General features: G+C 41.6%; 1 long non-coding RNA gene across 1 annotated transcript in view; it reads right to left on the bottom strand.

Moving 5' to 3' along the window:
- Window positions 1–2,893: 2,893 nt before the first annotated feature.
- The window catches only part of LOC147355515 (uncharacterized), a 37,624-nt gene continuing 24,475 nt past the window's right edge, over window positions 2,894–16,042 (bottom strand). Inside the window, exons 3-4 of the long non-coding RNA XR_015143983.1 lie at window positions 12,235–12,301; window positions 2,894–3,298 (exon numbers count right to left, since the gene is read on the bottom strand). This is a non-coding gene — a long non-coding RNA (uncharacterized LOC147355515). The remainder of the gene's footprint in view (window positions 3,299–12,234; window positions 12,302–16,042) is intronic.

The raw sequence follows: 16,042 nt of genomic DNA, 5'->3' as shown, positions 1-16,042 counted from the left end.
TCCATGGTCAGGGAACTAGATCCCATGTCACAACTAAGACCCAGCACCATCAAATAAATAAATAAATATGAAAAGTAAGTCCGGTTCAAAGTTTCACCCTTCTAATTGTCTTTCTGGTCAACCTGTCCCTATTCTGAGTCAATGCTTAGCACAAACTCAGGTGTGATTCAGGGGCCCCATGTATAACAAAGACACCCCTATAATTAAGGAAATTCCAAAGATTTAGAGTCTCCAAACCAGGGACAAAGGTCAATCAAATTATTATACAACACACACATTATTTCATATAATGTAGAACATTTCTATAAGAAATACCATTTTGTGTACTTAAAAATGAAGGCATTATGAATATCCTAAAATATACAGGATATGAGCCTGAGCTTTCTTGAGCCCATGTTTTAATTTTTTTCTTACTATCCCCCAGTGCCTGCCTTTAATGAGAAAGCTACTTTGCCCAATTAAGTGCCTCAATGTTCCTCATCTCCAACGGGACAGTCGTGATTTTTCCATGCCAGGCGAATAGTACAGTTTAATGAGAGAATTTGATTTAATCCTTCTCTTTTTTTTTTTTTTTGCAAAGGATTCTGGGCATTAAAAGACTTGAGTTCTTGTCCCAATTCTGCCCATTAAGTACAGTTTGATGAATGGCTTTATCTCTCCAGGCTCAGTTTCCCCCAGAAAAACAAAGAGACTGGACTAGCTGTCTCAGAGAATCTTACAAGCTCTAACAGTTTCAGAACTCACTGTTACAAAACTCTCCAAAGTGGAGGGATCATTTACAGTTGGTGTGACCTAAGATAATAAATAATACCTTCCAACAGGAGAAGTACACTTTTGGACATTCCCTCTTTTCTTCATCTTTGCACAAATACTTTTGAGTACTCGTATGTGCCAGGGAGCCCATTAGATGTTGGGGATATAGCAAAAGAAAGGCAGGTATGGAGCTTACCCTCAAGGAATTAAAGACTGTTGGAGCCAAACATTAAACCAACCATTCAAAATGTGATAGACAAAGTGTAGTGTTTGGGGCACACAATAGGAGACCTAACTTCATCCAGAATTGGTCATGGCTTTCAAGAAGAAGTGGTGTTTAAACTGAGACCTAAAGGATTTGAAAACCTTAGCAGGTTTCTTTTAAAAAGAAGGTCAATCACTTGTGTTCCAGGATATTCCAGACATAGAAAGGAATCTCCATGAAGGCCAAAGGTTGGCATATCAAAGTTTTTGCTATAATAGAATAAGTGCCCAGCCTATAGTGGCCCTCGGATTTTCTGATTGAATGAGTGACTTCATGAATATATATTAATTCCTTAATTAAAATGTAATCTTAATTACAGTGCCAGGCCAATGAATGCTTTTAAAATCCTACAACCCAATGCTGGGAACACTTCAGTTTTTCAATAAATTTCATTTAACAAATAGATATTGGTGTCTATAAAAGCTAGTGGAGGGAGGAGGCAGAGCTTGAAACTGATACTCACTGAACACTTCCTATATTCCTAGCATTGTTCTAATTTCTAATATGATAACTCATTAAGTTCTAATAATCAACATCTATAAAATACCCAGGCACAGGGAAGCTCAGTAACTTCCCAATGTTCACAAAGTTATGAAATGCTAAAGCTAGGATTTAAATGCTGGCAGTATGCTCTTGGCTATGACATCATGCTGATCATGTTGGAAAAGAAGACAAGTGAGATCTCATTCTTCAGCTCAGAAGAATACCACATCCTCAGATATTTTGACTCTAAAGACCACCTGGACCAGATGCATTGAGCCAGACGGTAAAGAAAAATATCAGCTAACATTTTAAAAATGTGCTTATGTACCGGATATTAAGGAAAGGAAATGGTTAGTTTGCATAGTCTCACTTCATTCCCAAATTAACCCTAGATATAGGGGTTATTATTGTAAATCCCACTGAAATTGAGGTTCAGAGAGGGTGAGTAACTTGCCCACGCTCGCCCAGCAGAAGGGACAAGATCTAACTAGTCCACGTGAGTATAAGAGTCTAGCCACTCAACCGTTGTTAACGCTAAAGCCAGTGTAGACACAACCCTAAATGGGACACCATTGGAAACACGGCAGTGTGGCTCAGCGTTTCATATATTTTTAAGGACTGATGCTCACAGGAGATCTTTGGCTGGGTCCAGACACAGCCTGGAGCCACGAAGGTGTCTGCCTTCACTGATAAGTTCCTCCCAGCTCTTGTACAGACAGCCAAATGCCTCACACCCTCCCCTGGCTCCTGGAGGAATCACTTTCACACTCGAGGGAGGTGGAGATGGTTCTTATCTTGACACTTCAAAGAAAACCTTCCCCCTTGACATCTTCCTGCCCTAAACAGTGCTGATGTGGAAGCCCGGTGATGAAGGGTTTGCCTCGTTCCTTTGATCCTGGGGCCAGTTGGGTGACTCCTGCTCTTCCAGGCCTGAGGAATGCTGGGCCCCACTGACTTTGCTTTTTGTTTCCTCTAATATTTACAGCTTCCAGTGGCTCCTGTGCTTATTCAGTTTTGGCTAAAGAAAACAGGAGTTTTCTTTAGCCAAAACAGGAGTTAAGGACCAGATCTCAAATATGAAGAGAAGTATGTATTCAGTGGTAGAGTATGGACTGGTTTCACCAGTGGGAGAGTTCGGATGTTGCTAGATGCTTCTTAATACTCACGTTCCCATTCTGCTTCTGCTCTAGCCAATGGTTTGTAATTTGTGTATCATGCATCCCCGTGATAATCTATTGAGAGCTATGAAGTCTCTTTCAGAAAAACCTGTAGGCAAACAGGGAAGTGTGTGAATGTTATTTCAAAGGGCTCACAAGCTCCCCGACACAATCAATTGCTGGTTTCCTTGGCGGGGTTGGGGGCGGAGCAGGTCGATGGAGTCAAGTTAAGAACTTTTATTATTTATTTATTTATTTTTAAGATTTTTTTTTTTTTGACCTGGACCATTTTCAAAGTCTTTACTCAGCTTGTTACAACATTGCTTCTTTTTTATAATGTTTTGGTTTATGGCCCTGAGGCACGTGGGGGCTCAGCTCCCTGACCAGGGATTGAACCTGTACCCACCGCACTGGAAGGTAAAGTCCCACACTGGTTCGCCAGGGAAATCCCTAGTTAAGGACTTAACAAAACAAAACAAAACACCACTGCCACTCTGAACAGGGCAGTGGCTGAGCAGTCTATCCTGGTGTTAGGCGAATCTGAGTTGAAATCCACGTTGTGACCAGTTCTTCCCACTTCAGTCAAATTATCTAATCACTTTGACCCTTGGTTTCTCTGTCAGTATCTTCTGGCCCACATCTTGTATAGTTGTGAGGATTACAGGAGTATGGTGGAGAAGGGGGCAGCAGAGAAAGAGATGGTTAGATAGCATCACCAACTCAATGGACATGAATCTGAGCAAACTCCAGGAGATAGTGAAGGACAAGGGAGCCAGGCATCCCACAGTCCATGGGGTCACAGAGAATCAGACGTGACTTACCGACTGAACAACAATAATTAATATTCACAAAATTCATCAAGTGAAACCCATATTCAAGGATTCTTTCCCTTGATTTCTTGGAATAAGAGGATAACACAGATATAAAGGAATTCCTTTAAATTTCAAAGGTGAGAGAGACAAGGACTCGAATATTCATTGAGCCAATACATGTATCTGACCCCAATTCAGCACACCTAAACAGCTCAAGAGAGGGTTACAAAGAGAAGACACTGATGAAGAAAGAAAAAGTGATCCATAGAAGGAAGACACTTTGATTCCCAGAATGTCCCTAGCATCCATCCATTCCCCAGTGGATTGATGGTGTTTTGAATGACAAGCTCTATCGCAGACCCTGGAGAAACCAGGATAGTTTCTTTAAGGCCAGGCTGTCCTTAAGGCTAAGACTCTGGCTTGACCTTAAGGAACTGCCAGGATAATGAGAACACCAACAACCATCAAAGTCAACATCGTGTCCCGCTCTTTACGTGCATCCGTTCACTCAACAAGTATGTACCGAACACCTCTTATGGGTTGGGTGCTGATGTCAACCCTTCTTTCCCTGGCTTCCTTGATGGAGTCCTTTTATCTTTGGCATGAACACATGAGGGACGATAAAGATGAAACCAGACAGAGAGGCACTGAAAAGCCAGCCAGGTGAGGGGGAGAGAGGGAGCTGTCAGCCAACAAAATTTAGAGGACTCTTGTCCAGCCAGTTCCATGAAGACGTAGTTTCGCCATCCGCATCATTAGCAGACAGTTGCATGCGGTTGTGGGCTAATTTATGACCTGAAGATTGCTGCCTGTGGCATAATTTACTCAGGGAAGTAAGGCCTAGGTCAATATATGTCTAAGTAAAAAGGTTCTGGAAAACCCCCAGGGTTCAAGCTGGGAAAGAGCCTCCGATTGCCAAGAAAGAAGCATAGGTGGAAAGGACAGCAGGCAGGCAGGCAGGGAGGGAGGTGAGAAGCACTGAGGCTCAGTAAATACAACTATTTTATGCCCAACTGCTAGTTCTGTAGCCACGTCAAAAACTAGAGAAGCCGAGGAAATGAACTTGGACTTCATCTGCACCCTTCCTTTTGTTTAATCTATTTAATGCACTAATCTATTCAACATGTTTCCACATAATAGATTTAATATACTTAAGAAATTGATTGTGTATCTAAGAGAAGAGACAATGTCACGCGTGCATGCTGTGTGCCAAGTTGCTTCAGTCGTGTCTGACTCTGTGACCCCATGGACTGTAGCCCTCCAGGCTCCTCTGTCCATGGGATTCTCCAGGCAGGAATACTGGAGTGGGTTGCCATGCTGTCCTTCAAGGGATCTTTCTGACTCAGGGATTGAACTCGTGTCTCTTATGTCTCCTGCATTGGCAGGCGGCTTCTTTACCACTAGCGCCACCTGGGACACTCCAAAAATATCATATATATAGATATATGCAAATATATGTATATACATCCTTATCTATCTATCTACAAACAGATACACACTACATTTACAGGATCAACAGTATGACAGAGATTCTGTATTTACTATTTTATTTGACATTCTTTTAGTTTTTATTTTAAATTTATTTCTAATTGTAGTATAACTACTTCACAATGTTGTATTAGTTTCTGCTGTACAACAATGTGAATCAGCCATATGTATACATACATCCCCTCCTTCTTGAGCTTCCCTCCAACCTATTTCCCCACCATGCCACCACTCTAAGACATCACAGGGTGCCAGGCTGGGCTCCCTGTGTTATGTGGCAACTTCCCACTAGCCATCTATTTCACACATGGTCGTGTATGTGTGTCTCTCAATTCATCTCCCCCTCTCCTTCCCTGACTGTGTCCATAAGTCCATGCTCTGTATCTGCATCTCCATTCCTGCTGTGCAGAGATTCATAGGTACCATTTTTCTAGATTCCATATATATGCATTAATATACGATATTTGTTTTTCTCTGACTTACTTCACTCTTGACAGATTCTTTAATGGCTAGGTTTCAAAGGGATCTGAAAATGTTACAATATTTATTTACATTTATACACTACTTATGGCAATTAAGGCAGTTATGCATTGCATGGTGGCTCAGATGGTAAAGAATCTGACTGCAATGCAGGAGACCCGGGTTCAATCCCTGGGTCAGGAAGATCCCCTGGAATAGGAGACGGCAACTAACTCCAGTATTCTTGCCTGGAGAATTTCATGGACAGAGGAGTCTGGTGGGCTACAGTCCATGGGGTTGCAGAGAGTCAGACATGACTGAGCGACTAACACTTCCACTTTTCACTCCTTATGGCAATTAAAGCAGTTGCGAATTGCATTAAGAGGTGTATCTGTATTACAACATCTCATCCAAGTGCTGAGGATAACCCTGCAAAGGTGTAGAGTTAGCCCCATTCTATAAATGAGGAGTGAAGATAATGGTGACCTCCTTCAAAAGGTCCCACGTACACACTGCTGCACTCAGTGCCCCTGACCCTGCACTAGGCCACTGCTGACCCACACCTCTGCCGCAGGTGAGCACTCACCTGGAGCCAGACATCCTGGAGTGTGAAGTCAAGTGGGCCTTAGGAAGCATCACTACGAACAAAGCTAGTGGAGGTGATGGAATTCCAGTTGAGCTATTTCAAATCCTGAAAGATGATGCTGTGAAAGTGCTGCACTCAATATGCCAGCAAATTTGGAAAACTCAGTAGTGGCCACAGGACTGGAAAAGGTCAGTTTTCATTCCAATCCCAAAGAAAGGCGATGTCAAAGAATGCTCAAACTACTGTACAACTACTCTCATCTCACACACTAGCAAAATAATGCTCAAAATTCTCCAAGCCAGGCTTCAACAGTATGTGAACCAAGAACTTTCAGATGTTCAAGCTGGTTTTAGAAAAGGCAGAGGAACCAGAGATCAAATTGCCAACATCCACTGGATCATAGAAAAAGCAAGAGAGTTCTAGAAAAACATCTACTTCTGCTTTATTGACTACGCCAAAGCCTTTAACTGTGTGGATCACAACAAACTGTGGAAAATTCTTCAAGAGATGGGAATACCAGACTACATGATCTGCCTCCTAAAAAATCTGTAGGCAGGTCAGGAAGCAACAGTCAGAACTGGACCTGGAACAACAGACTGGTTCCAAAGGAGTATGTCAAGGCTGTATATTGTCACCCTGCTTATTTAACTTATATGCAGAGTACATCATGCAAAATGCCAGGCTGGATGAAGCACAAGTTTGAATCAAGATTGCCGGGAGAAATATCAATAACCTCAGATATGCAGATGACACCACACTTCTGGCAGAAAGTGAAGAAGAACTAAAGAGCCTCTTGATGAAAGTGAAAGAGAAGAGTAAAAAGTTGGCTTAAAACTCAACATTCAAAAAACTAAGATCATGGCAACTGGTCCCATCACTTCATGGAAAATAGATGGGGAAACAATGGAAACAGTGAGAGACTTTTATTTTTCTGGGCTCCAAAATCACTGCAGATAGTGACTGCAGCCATGAAATTAAAAGATGCTTGCTCCTTGGAAGAAAAGCTATGACCAACCTTGACAGCATATTAAAAAGCAGAGACATTACTTTGCCAACAAAGGTCCATCTAGTCAAAGCTATGGTTTTTCCAGTAGTCATGTATGGATGTGAGAATTGGACTATAAAGAAAGCTGAGTGCTGAAGAGTTGATGCTTTTGAACTGTGGTGTTGGAGAAGATTCTTGAGAGTCCCTTGGACTGCAAGGAGATCAACCCAGTCAATCCTAAAGAAAATCAGTCCTGAATATTCATTGCAAGGACCGATGATGAAGCTAAAACTCTAGTACTTTGGCCACCTGATGCAAAGAACTGACTTACTCATCAGGAAAAGACCCTGAAGCTGGGCAAGACTGAAGGCAGGAGGAGAAGGGGATGTCAGAGGACAAGATGGTTGGATGGCATCACTGACTCAATCGACATGAGTTTGAGCAAGCTCTGGGAGTTGGTGATGAACAGGGGAGCCTGGCGTGCCACAGTCTATGGGGTCACAAAGAGTTGGACACAACTGAGCAACTGAACTGAACTGATAGATGAGGAAACTGAGGCTCAGAGAGGGGATTTTTTCCACTTACATCCCTTGCCTCTTCATTTTTCCCCATGAAATACGGGTTTAACCCTGTCTGCCCTCATGTATATTGCAGCTCCTTTTAGATTCATAGCCTCATCTTCTCTAAAATCAGAGTTTGAATGGTGCTAATCAGTTCAGTCAGTTCAGTCGCTCAGTCGTGTCCAACTCTTTGCGACCCCATGAATCGCAGCACGCCAGGCCTCCCTGTCCATCACCAACTCCCGGAGTTCACTCAAACTCAGGTCCATGGAGTCGGTGATGCCATCCAGCCATCTCATCCTCTGTCGTCCCCTTTTCCTCCTGCCCCCAATCCCTCCCAGCATCAGAGTCTTTTCCAATGAGTCAACTCTTCGCATGAGGTGGCCAAAGTATTGGAGTTTCAGCTTTAGTATCAGTCCTTCCAAAGAACACCCAGGGCTGATCTCCTTTAGAATGGACTGGTTGGATCTCCTTGCAGTCCAAGGGACTCTCAGGAGTCTTCTCCAACACCACAGTTCAAAAGCATCAATTCTTCGGAGCTCAGCTTTCTTCACAGTCCAACTCTCACATCCATACATGACCACTGGAAAAACCATAGCCTTGACTAGACAGACCTTTGTTGGCAAAGTAATGTCTCTGCTTTTGAATATGCTATCTAGGTTGGTTATAACTTTCCTTCCAAGGAGTAAGCATCTTTTAATTTCATGGCTGCAATCACCATCTGCAGTGATTTTGGAGTCCAAAAAAATAAAGTCTGACACTGTTTCCACTGTTTCCCCATCTATTTCCCATGAAGTGATGGGACCAGATGTCGTGATCTTCGTTTTCTGAATGTTGAGCTTTAAGCCAACTTTTTCACTCTCCTCTTTCACTTTCATCAAGAGGCTTTTGAGTTCCTCTTCACTTTCTGCCATAAGGGTGGTGTCATCTGCATATCTGAGGTTATTGATATTTCTCCCGGCAATGAATGGTGCTAAGAAATGAGCAAGTACAGCCAGGCTCTAGACTTGGTTGAGGAGTAAGTGAATTTTGCAAGAACTCACTGCCCTTTGTTCAAGGAGCCATATGATGCAACTAAACATTTGACTTTGGGATACCGCCAGACATTTATCTATTGGGGGGTGTTAACCTGGTATAATGGCAGCAAAAGTTATCATGTGTCTACTGCTATCCAGAACCAGAAAACAGTCCTTTTAACTCCCAGTCTGGAGACCTATTTTTCAAAGGTTAAGTAGAGAGGTTGGGGAGATAAGGAGGAAGTGTGCAGGTATTATTACCCCACTTGACAGGACAATATATTGACGTAGAAAAGTTTCAGCATTTTGAATTCACAAGCTGGCATGCCCTCCAGATCTGGCTACTTAGCTGCATCCCTTGGAACTTAAACACCTACAGATCTTCTTTCCATCTATCTTATCTACATGAATCTTAATGCCCTTATAATTATGGGTGGTTCTGGCTTCACATTTTTGATGCTCTGTATCTGGGTTCTTTTTTCCAGGAGTTTCTGGAATTAGGCTCCAACATAATGCCTATCAACCAAAGTCAACGTTTATGTATAAATACCCTTCCTCCTTTAATTCTAACCTATTGTCCTGGTAAATTTTGGAAAACTGAACTTCAGCATGGCTGAGCTACTGTGAGAGGATGTTGCGGGCTTCGTGTTCACTACATGAAAAAATGAAATCCTAACTGCCTTAGCTCTGCAAAGGAAGCCTGGAAGATGGGCCAAATGTTTTTCCAGATCCACAATTGGAGACACAAATCTGGCACAGTGCTAGGACTGAATGATGTAACACGTAAAACTACAAGATGCTGGGTAAATTTAAATGCAGAGAAATGATGACAAATATTAGTATATCTCTTGTAATACTGGGGATATACTTGCATTAAATCACTTTTTTATTTATCTAAAATCCAAATTTAGTTGCATATTCTGTAGTTTCTCTGGCATTCCCAGTTGGATCCAAAGCTTGAATGTTGGTGTGAATTTAGAAGAAATTATGAAAGAATGGTAAATTATAGCAAATGGGTAGGCCCAGCCCAAATAGTTCATGTTAGAATGTTTGTGGCTATCTTGAATATGAAACCAACACTGATTGAGTAATTCTAGGCAGGAGTCTCTAAAATAAGCATGTTACATGCAGGCACTCGGCAGCTGACCACAACTCCACGAGAGGGGAACAAACAGGGCCCCCATTTTGCAGAATGGAAGACCGAGGTCTGCATAGCTTACAACCAATAAGTGGATTTTTACTAAAGCTAGAGCACTTTAGGGATCCAGAGGCCCAGACCCCTTGGTATGTCTTATAGATCACAGAGGCACAGAGACTGAAGGTCACTTGTCCCTGGTCCCGCAGTAGTCTTCAACAGAATCAGGGTTCTGAGTCTGTCTGTGTACTTTACCAGTTCTCTCTTAATTCCTTCCAAATCCATACCAGCTTTGATCCAACTCAAGTTCCATTCAGCCAGCTTTAGAGAAATTGAATTTCCTTAATAGGTTTTCCTAGACAAATCGCTTGAGAGCCAGGAAAACTCCAGGAGAGAATCAGGGAGATGTTAGGAGTCCTCCATTCTATTTCTGGCTCTGCCACAAACAGGCCGTGCAGACTTGGGACAATTGCTTGCTCTCTCAGAGGCCGTGTAGGGTCTGGCAAACAAAGGGGGTCCTACCCAGGGACCCACAAAGTCCCTTCTGCAGTGGCAGGCTGCAGTTCTAAGATGCCCAATCCCTGGCAAGCTTCTGCACTGGAGCCCAGCCATCTCACGCCCAGCATCTCAGGCTGATACAACAGACAGCGGACAAATCCCATTACAGACCACTCTGCAAGTCTCCACTTTGTCACTGACTGTTATGTGACCTTAAATAGGCATTCTCTCCTAATCTCCCTGGGCCTGGCCTCTCCTATTAGCAGCTGGAGACAAGGATATTTACCTGTAATAAAGCTCTTTGAGCTCCTCAGATAAAGAGCTTTGCATTAACAAAGCTCAAATCGGATTTTTTTTTTTTTTAATGGACCAGCACACTGGCTTTGTTTGTGTTTTTGTGTTTCTTTCCCCCCTTACACTCTACAGAAGTGCAAAGTCGTGTTTGCCTTCCAAATTCTCTCCGGTTTAATTCATCTGTCTGCTTCTAGGTTTGAATAGGTCTTTTTTCCTAGACCAGATGTTCCCAAACTTTCTTGGTTCATAGTATCTTGGTAATTTTTTCATTATGTCCTTCACAATTGTGTTTATGAAGTTATTCACTTCAAAAAAGTTAGTATGTGCGCCCTAACAAGTTAGTATCTTTTAAAAAAATAACACTCATGAATTTAAAGAAAAAAAGTATTATTTCATGCTTAAGTAAACCCAATTACTTACTAATGGGATATGTATGCCCGTTGCACCCTACTACAATTTCTCAAACCTTGGAAATTGATCACTGTCAATTTCATCTTCCACATTGATTATCTGTGAGGTACCTGTTTGTTTGGTTTTGTCTTTTAACATGGTCAGTCTCAAAAACCCAGCTTCTCAAAGACATGGAATTGTTGAAATTAATATAGTGAGTGAGACAAGAAAGGGTAAGCTCGTCCTCCACTCTATTACCAAGCACACCTAATTTTAAAAAATATTGCCAAAGAAAATTCTTCACATACAAAAGAAATGACAAGAGAAAGAAACTTGGAGAATCAGCAATAAAGAAATGGCAATAGAAATGGTAAAAATCTGGGTATATATAATAGATTATTCTCCTCTTGGTTTTCAAAACTGTGTTCAATGATTGAAATATGGTTTACTGTGGTCCTCAACGTACATATCGGTTATATTTACAAAAACTACTACTACTACTACTACTACTACTACTACTACTAAGTCGCTTCGGTCGTGTCCGACTCTGTGCGACTCCACAGACGGCAGCCTACCAGACTCCCCCGTCCCTGGGATTCTCCAGGCAAGAACACTGGAGTGGGTTAGCATCTCCCTCTCCAATGCATGAAAGGGAAAAGTGAAAGTGAAGTCGCTCAGTCGTGTCCAACTCTTCTTGACCCCATGGACTGCAACCTACCAGGCTCCTCTGCCCATGGGATTTTCCAGGCAAGAGTACTGGAGTGGGTTGCCATTGCCTTCTCCAACAAAAACTATATTATAAAGAGAAAAAGGTAAAGGTACATAACTGGTAAGATTTCTAGGTTGTGTTTACTGGTAGTCATAAACTGTTGATACTAGTAGACTATTATATACATACACATTATAGAAATGCTGAATATATAAGATAATATATTCACTTAAAATATGAGTATGATGTAACATATTAATATATTTCATAAGTATAGTATCAATATTAATATATAACATATTCAAGATTATAACATATTCTATGAATATTGAATATTACATATATAAAAATTCATAGAGCAAACACTAAAAATTAATACAAAGAGATACAAACAAATACTATAGATAAAAGTAGAATACAAAAACATGTTCAAGTCCTGCAGGGAGATAAGCAAAGGGAAACAAAGGAGTCAAAGATGAAACTAAGCACTCAGTGAACATCATTTGAGTGGATGAATAAATGAATGATCGCAGGTTTTGGTTTATCAGGAGACTGCTCTTAAATAAGAAAGGTGTTTTATATGCTACATTATTAACCGCATTCCTATAACATCTTCTATCTAAAAAGGTGCTTTTACCACCACTTACATTTCTATGTGGATACGATGCCAACCTCGGATGTATGCATCATCAACACATCTTCTGGATAAAAGAACTGAAACAAAAGAAGACATATAAACAACAAGATTTTGAAACATCTTAAGTGAGAGATTCTGGAACTTATTCTAGCAAGACATTTCATTTTAACAGAAAACACAGCGTATTTTAAATATTTACATCTAATGCATGAAAATATTTATACAAATAAGCAACACAAAACAATCATGCTATATACAAAATAACCAATCCTTACGTACAGCCAATGTTTAGAAAGGGCATCCTTGTTTTAAGGTTATATGGAATTATATGAGGTGTATATATGTGAGTCTACGTTCAACCTCATGTGAAGATAATGTCAAAGCCCCAACTGGAGACCTCTGTTTTTCTAACTGAAGTATAATTACATCTAATAAAATGCACATATCCTAGGTTTATAGTCTGATGAGTTCTGACAAATTTATATATACATATAACTAACACCCCAATCAAAACGTAGTCATTACTGTGACCCTACAAAGTTTCTTCACAACTCTGTTCTGCCCATCCACTCACTCCCTGCTTCCAAAAAGCAATTGCTATTCTGGTTTCTGTGCCCATAGACCAGTCTGCCTGATCTCAAACTTCATACAAAACTTCAGTACAAAAGTACTGTTTTGTGCTGATTTCTTATATACTGTGCTCAATATGTCAGTTCAGTTCAGTTCAGTCGCTCAGTCGTGTCCGACTCTTTGAGACCCCGTGAATCACAGCACGCCAGGCCTCCTTGTCCATCACCAACTCCCGGAGTTCACTCAGACTCACGTCCATCGAGTCAGTGATGCCATCCAGCCATCTCATCCTCTGTCGTCCCCTTCTCCTCCTGCCCCCAATCCCTCCCAGCATCAGAGTCTTTTCCAATGAGTCAACTCTTCGCATGAGGTGGCCAAAGTACTGGAGTTTCAGCTTCAGCATCAGTCCTTCCAATGAATATTCAGGACTGATTTCCTTTAGGATGGACTGGTTGGATCTCCTTGCAGTCCAAGGGACTTTCAAGAGCCTTCTCCGACACCACAGTTCAAAAGCATCAATTCTTCGGCACTCAGCCTTCTTCACAGTCCAACTCTCACATCCATACATGACCACAGGAAAAACCATAGCCTTGACTAGTACATATATATAAGGGCTTCCCTGGTGGCTCAGAAGAATCCACTTGCAATCCGGTTTCCATCCTTGGGTCAGGAAGAGCCCCTGGAGAAGGGAATGGCTACCCACTTCAGTATTCTTGCCTGGGAAGTCTTATGGACAGAGGAGCCTGGTGGGCTACAGTCCATGGGGTCGCAAAGAGTCAAACAGAATTGAGCTACTAAGCACAACTTTTTTGAGTCTTCCCTGGTGGTTCAAATAGTAAAGAATATGCCTGCAATGTAGGAGACCCAGGTTCAATGCCTGTTCTAGAATGGTCCCTGGGTTGAGAAGATCTCCTGGAGAAGGGAATGGCAACCCACTCCAGTACTCTTGCCTGGAGAATCCCATAAACAGAGGAGCCTGGTGGGCTACAGTCCATAGGGTCACAAAGAGTTGGACACAACTGAAGTGACAGCACACACTCATTCTGTTTTCACGTTTACAAATTTCTGGGATATGAGTCAACATGGACTTAATTTAAAATAATGTGAAGTAAATTATAGGATAGGTGGTGTACACATGATGGGTTGTTGTTTGGGAAATGTTAAATTCTGGTGTGGTAGTTAAGAGTGCAGAGGCCACGGTCACAGTTCCCTGGGTCCCTGGGTCTCACCCATTCACTAGATGAATGGGTAGTAAACTAAAAGCCTCAGTTTTCTCATTTGTAAAATGGATATGATTTTACTAATCCTCAGTGGATTGTGGTGTGAATAAAGCAATATTTTAAAAACTTAACTCAATGCTTGGCACAGACCAGTGACTCAATATGTGGCAGATCTTATTAGATTCATGATGGTTAGGAGGTTAAATTTTAAGATTTTCTTTTTAGCCTTAGGGCTAGAACCATTTGTAGAACAACTACAGACTACAAATTTCTTGGCTACCTCTTCTTGCTTTCCTTTAGGATGAGCTCCTAGCACCTTCAACTGGAAAATCAGAGCAGCAGTGGTTGCTCCAGTATTGGCGGCTGCTCCAGCGCTTCTCAGGGGTATAGAAATTCCCATTTCCTCAATGACAGGCATCAGTTTCACACTCGAGCTGTGAATTAAGAAGATATTTGGGCATAATGTGCTTTTCTAGTGTTTTACTGTGCAGGTCAAATTTCTCACTCTGGCTGGAAGCTGGAAATCCAGCCTCTATTCTCCTTTATATCAGAAGATTCTCTCTCAGCATTTCTCTTGTGCACATGCTCACCCTTACTGTTTCAAATCCGAGTCTTGACATTTGGAATAATGTAGAAGCCCATCTCGATGTTAATTTTGCCTTCTGATCTTCCCCACTACGATGGTATGAACTGGGTCCACATGCAAAGCTCATTGGTTCCTTCTTCTACTGAGCCTCATTTTAGGGTCCCAGAAAGAGCCACAGCCTCATGTGGTACCCAGAACCTGTCTGGGGCTGTCTTTCTGGGCTCATCTCCCATCACTCTGCCCTTTGAATTTCTTTCTTTTTTTTTTTTTAACTTAAATTTATTTATTTTAATTAGAGGCTAATTATTTTACAATATTGTATTGGTTTTGCCATACATCAACATGAATCCCCCAAGGGTGTACACATGTTCCCAATCCTGAACCCCCCTCCCACCTCCTTCCCCATACCATCCCTCTGGGTCATCCCAGTGCACTAGTCCCAAGTATCCTGTATCCTGCATTGAACCCGGACTGGCGATTCGTTTTTTATATGATATTATACATGTTTCAATGCCATTCTCCCAAATCATCCCACCCTCTCCCTCTCCCATAGAGTCCAAAAGACTGTTCTATACATCTGTGTCTCTTTTGCTGTCTCGTATACAGGGTTGTCATTACCATCTTTCTAAATTCCATATATATGTGTTAGTATACTTATTGGGTGTTTTTCTTTCTGGCTTACGTCACTCTGTATAATCGGCTCCAGTTTCATCCACCTCATTAGAACTGATTCAAATGTATTCTTTTTAATGGCTGAGTAATACTCCATTGTGTATATGTACCACAGCTTTCTTATCCATTCATCTGCTGATGGACATCTAGGTTGCTTCCATGTCCTGGCTATTATAAACAGTGCTGCGATGAACATTGGGGTACACGTGTCTCTTTCAGTTCTGGTTTCCTCGGTGTGTATGCCCAGCAGTAGGATTGCTAGGTCATAAGGCAGTTCTATTTCCAGTTTTTTAAAGAATCTCCACACTATTCTCCATAGTGGCTGTACTAGTTTGCATTCCCACCAACAGTGTAAGAGGGTTCCCTTTTCTCCACACCCTCTCCAGCAATTATTGCTTGTAGACTTTTGGATCGCAGCCATTCTGACTGGCGTGAAATGGTACCTCATTGTGGTTTTGATTTGCATTTCTCTGATAATGAGTGACGTTGAGCATCTTTTCATGTGTTTGTTAGCCATCTGTATGTCTTCTTTGGAGAAATGTCTATTTAGTTCTTTGGCCCATTTTTTGATTTGGTCGTTTATTTTTCTGGAATTGAGCTGCAGGAGTTGCTTGTATATTTTTGAGATTAGTTGTTTGTCAGTTGCTTCATTTGCTATTAACTCCATTTCACTCTCCATCAGTATTGAGCTACGTAGAGCTCCTTTTACATTTTACTTCTTTTCTTTATCTCCTTACATATGCTGATTCCTCTGCATAGGAGCCTTTCCT

The sequence above is a fragment of the Bos grunniens genome, chromosome 17 (assembly GCF_055505025.1).
Source record: "Bos grunniens cultivar Pamir isolate PY7600 chromosome 17, Bosgru_T2T1.0, whole genome shotgun sequence".
In the NCBI taxonomy this organism is placed as follows: Eukaryota; Metazoa; Chordata; class Mammalia; order Artiodactyla; family Bovidae; genus Bos; species Bos grunniens.
This window is presented reverse-complemented; position numbering and strand designations above follow the sequence as displayed.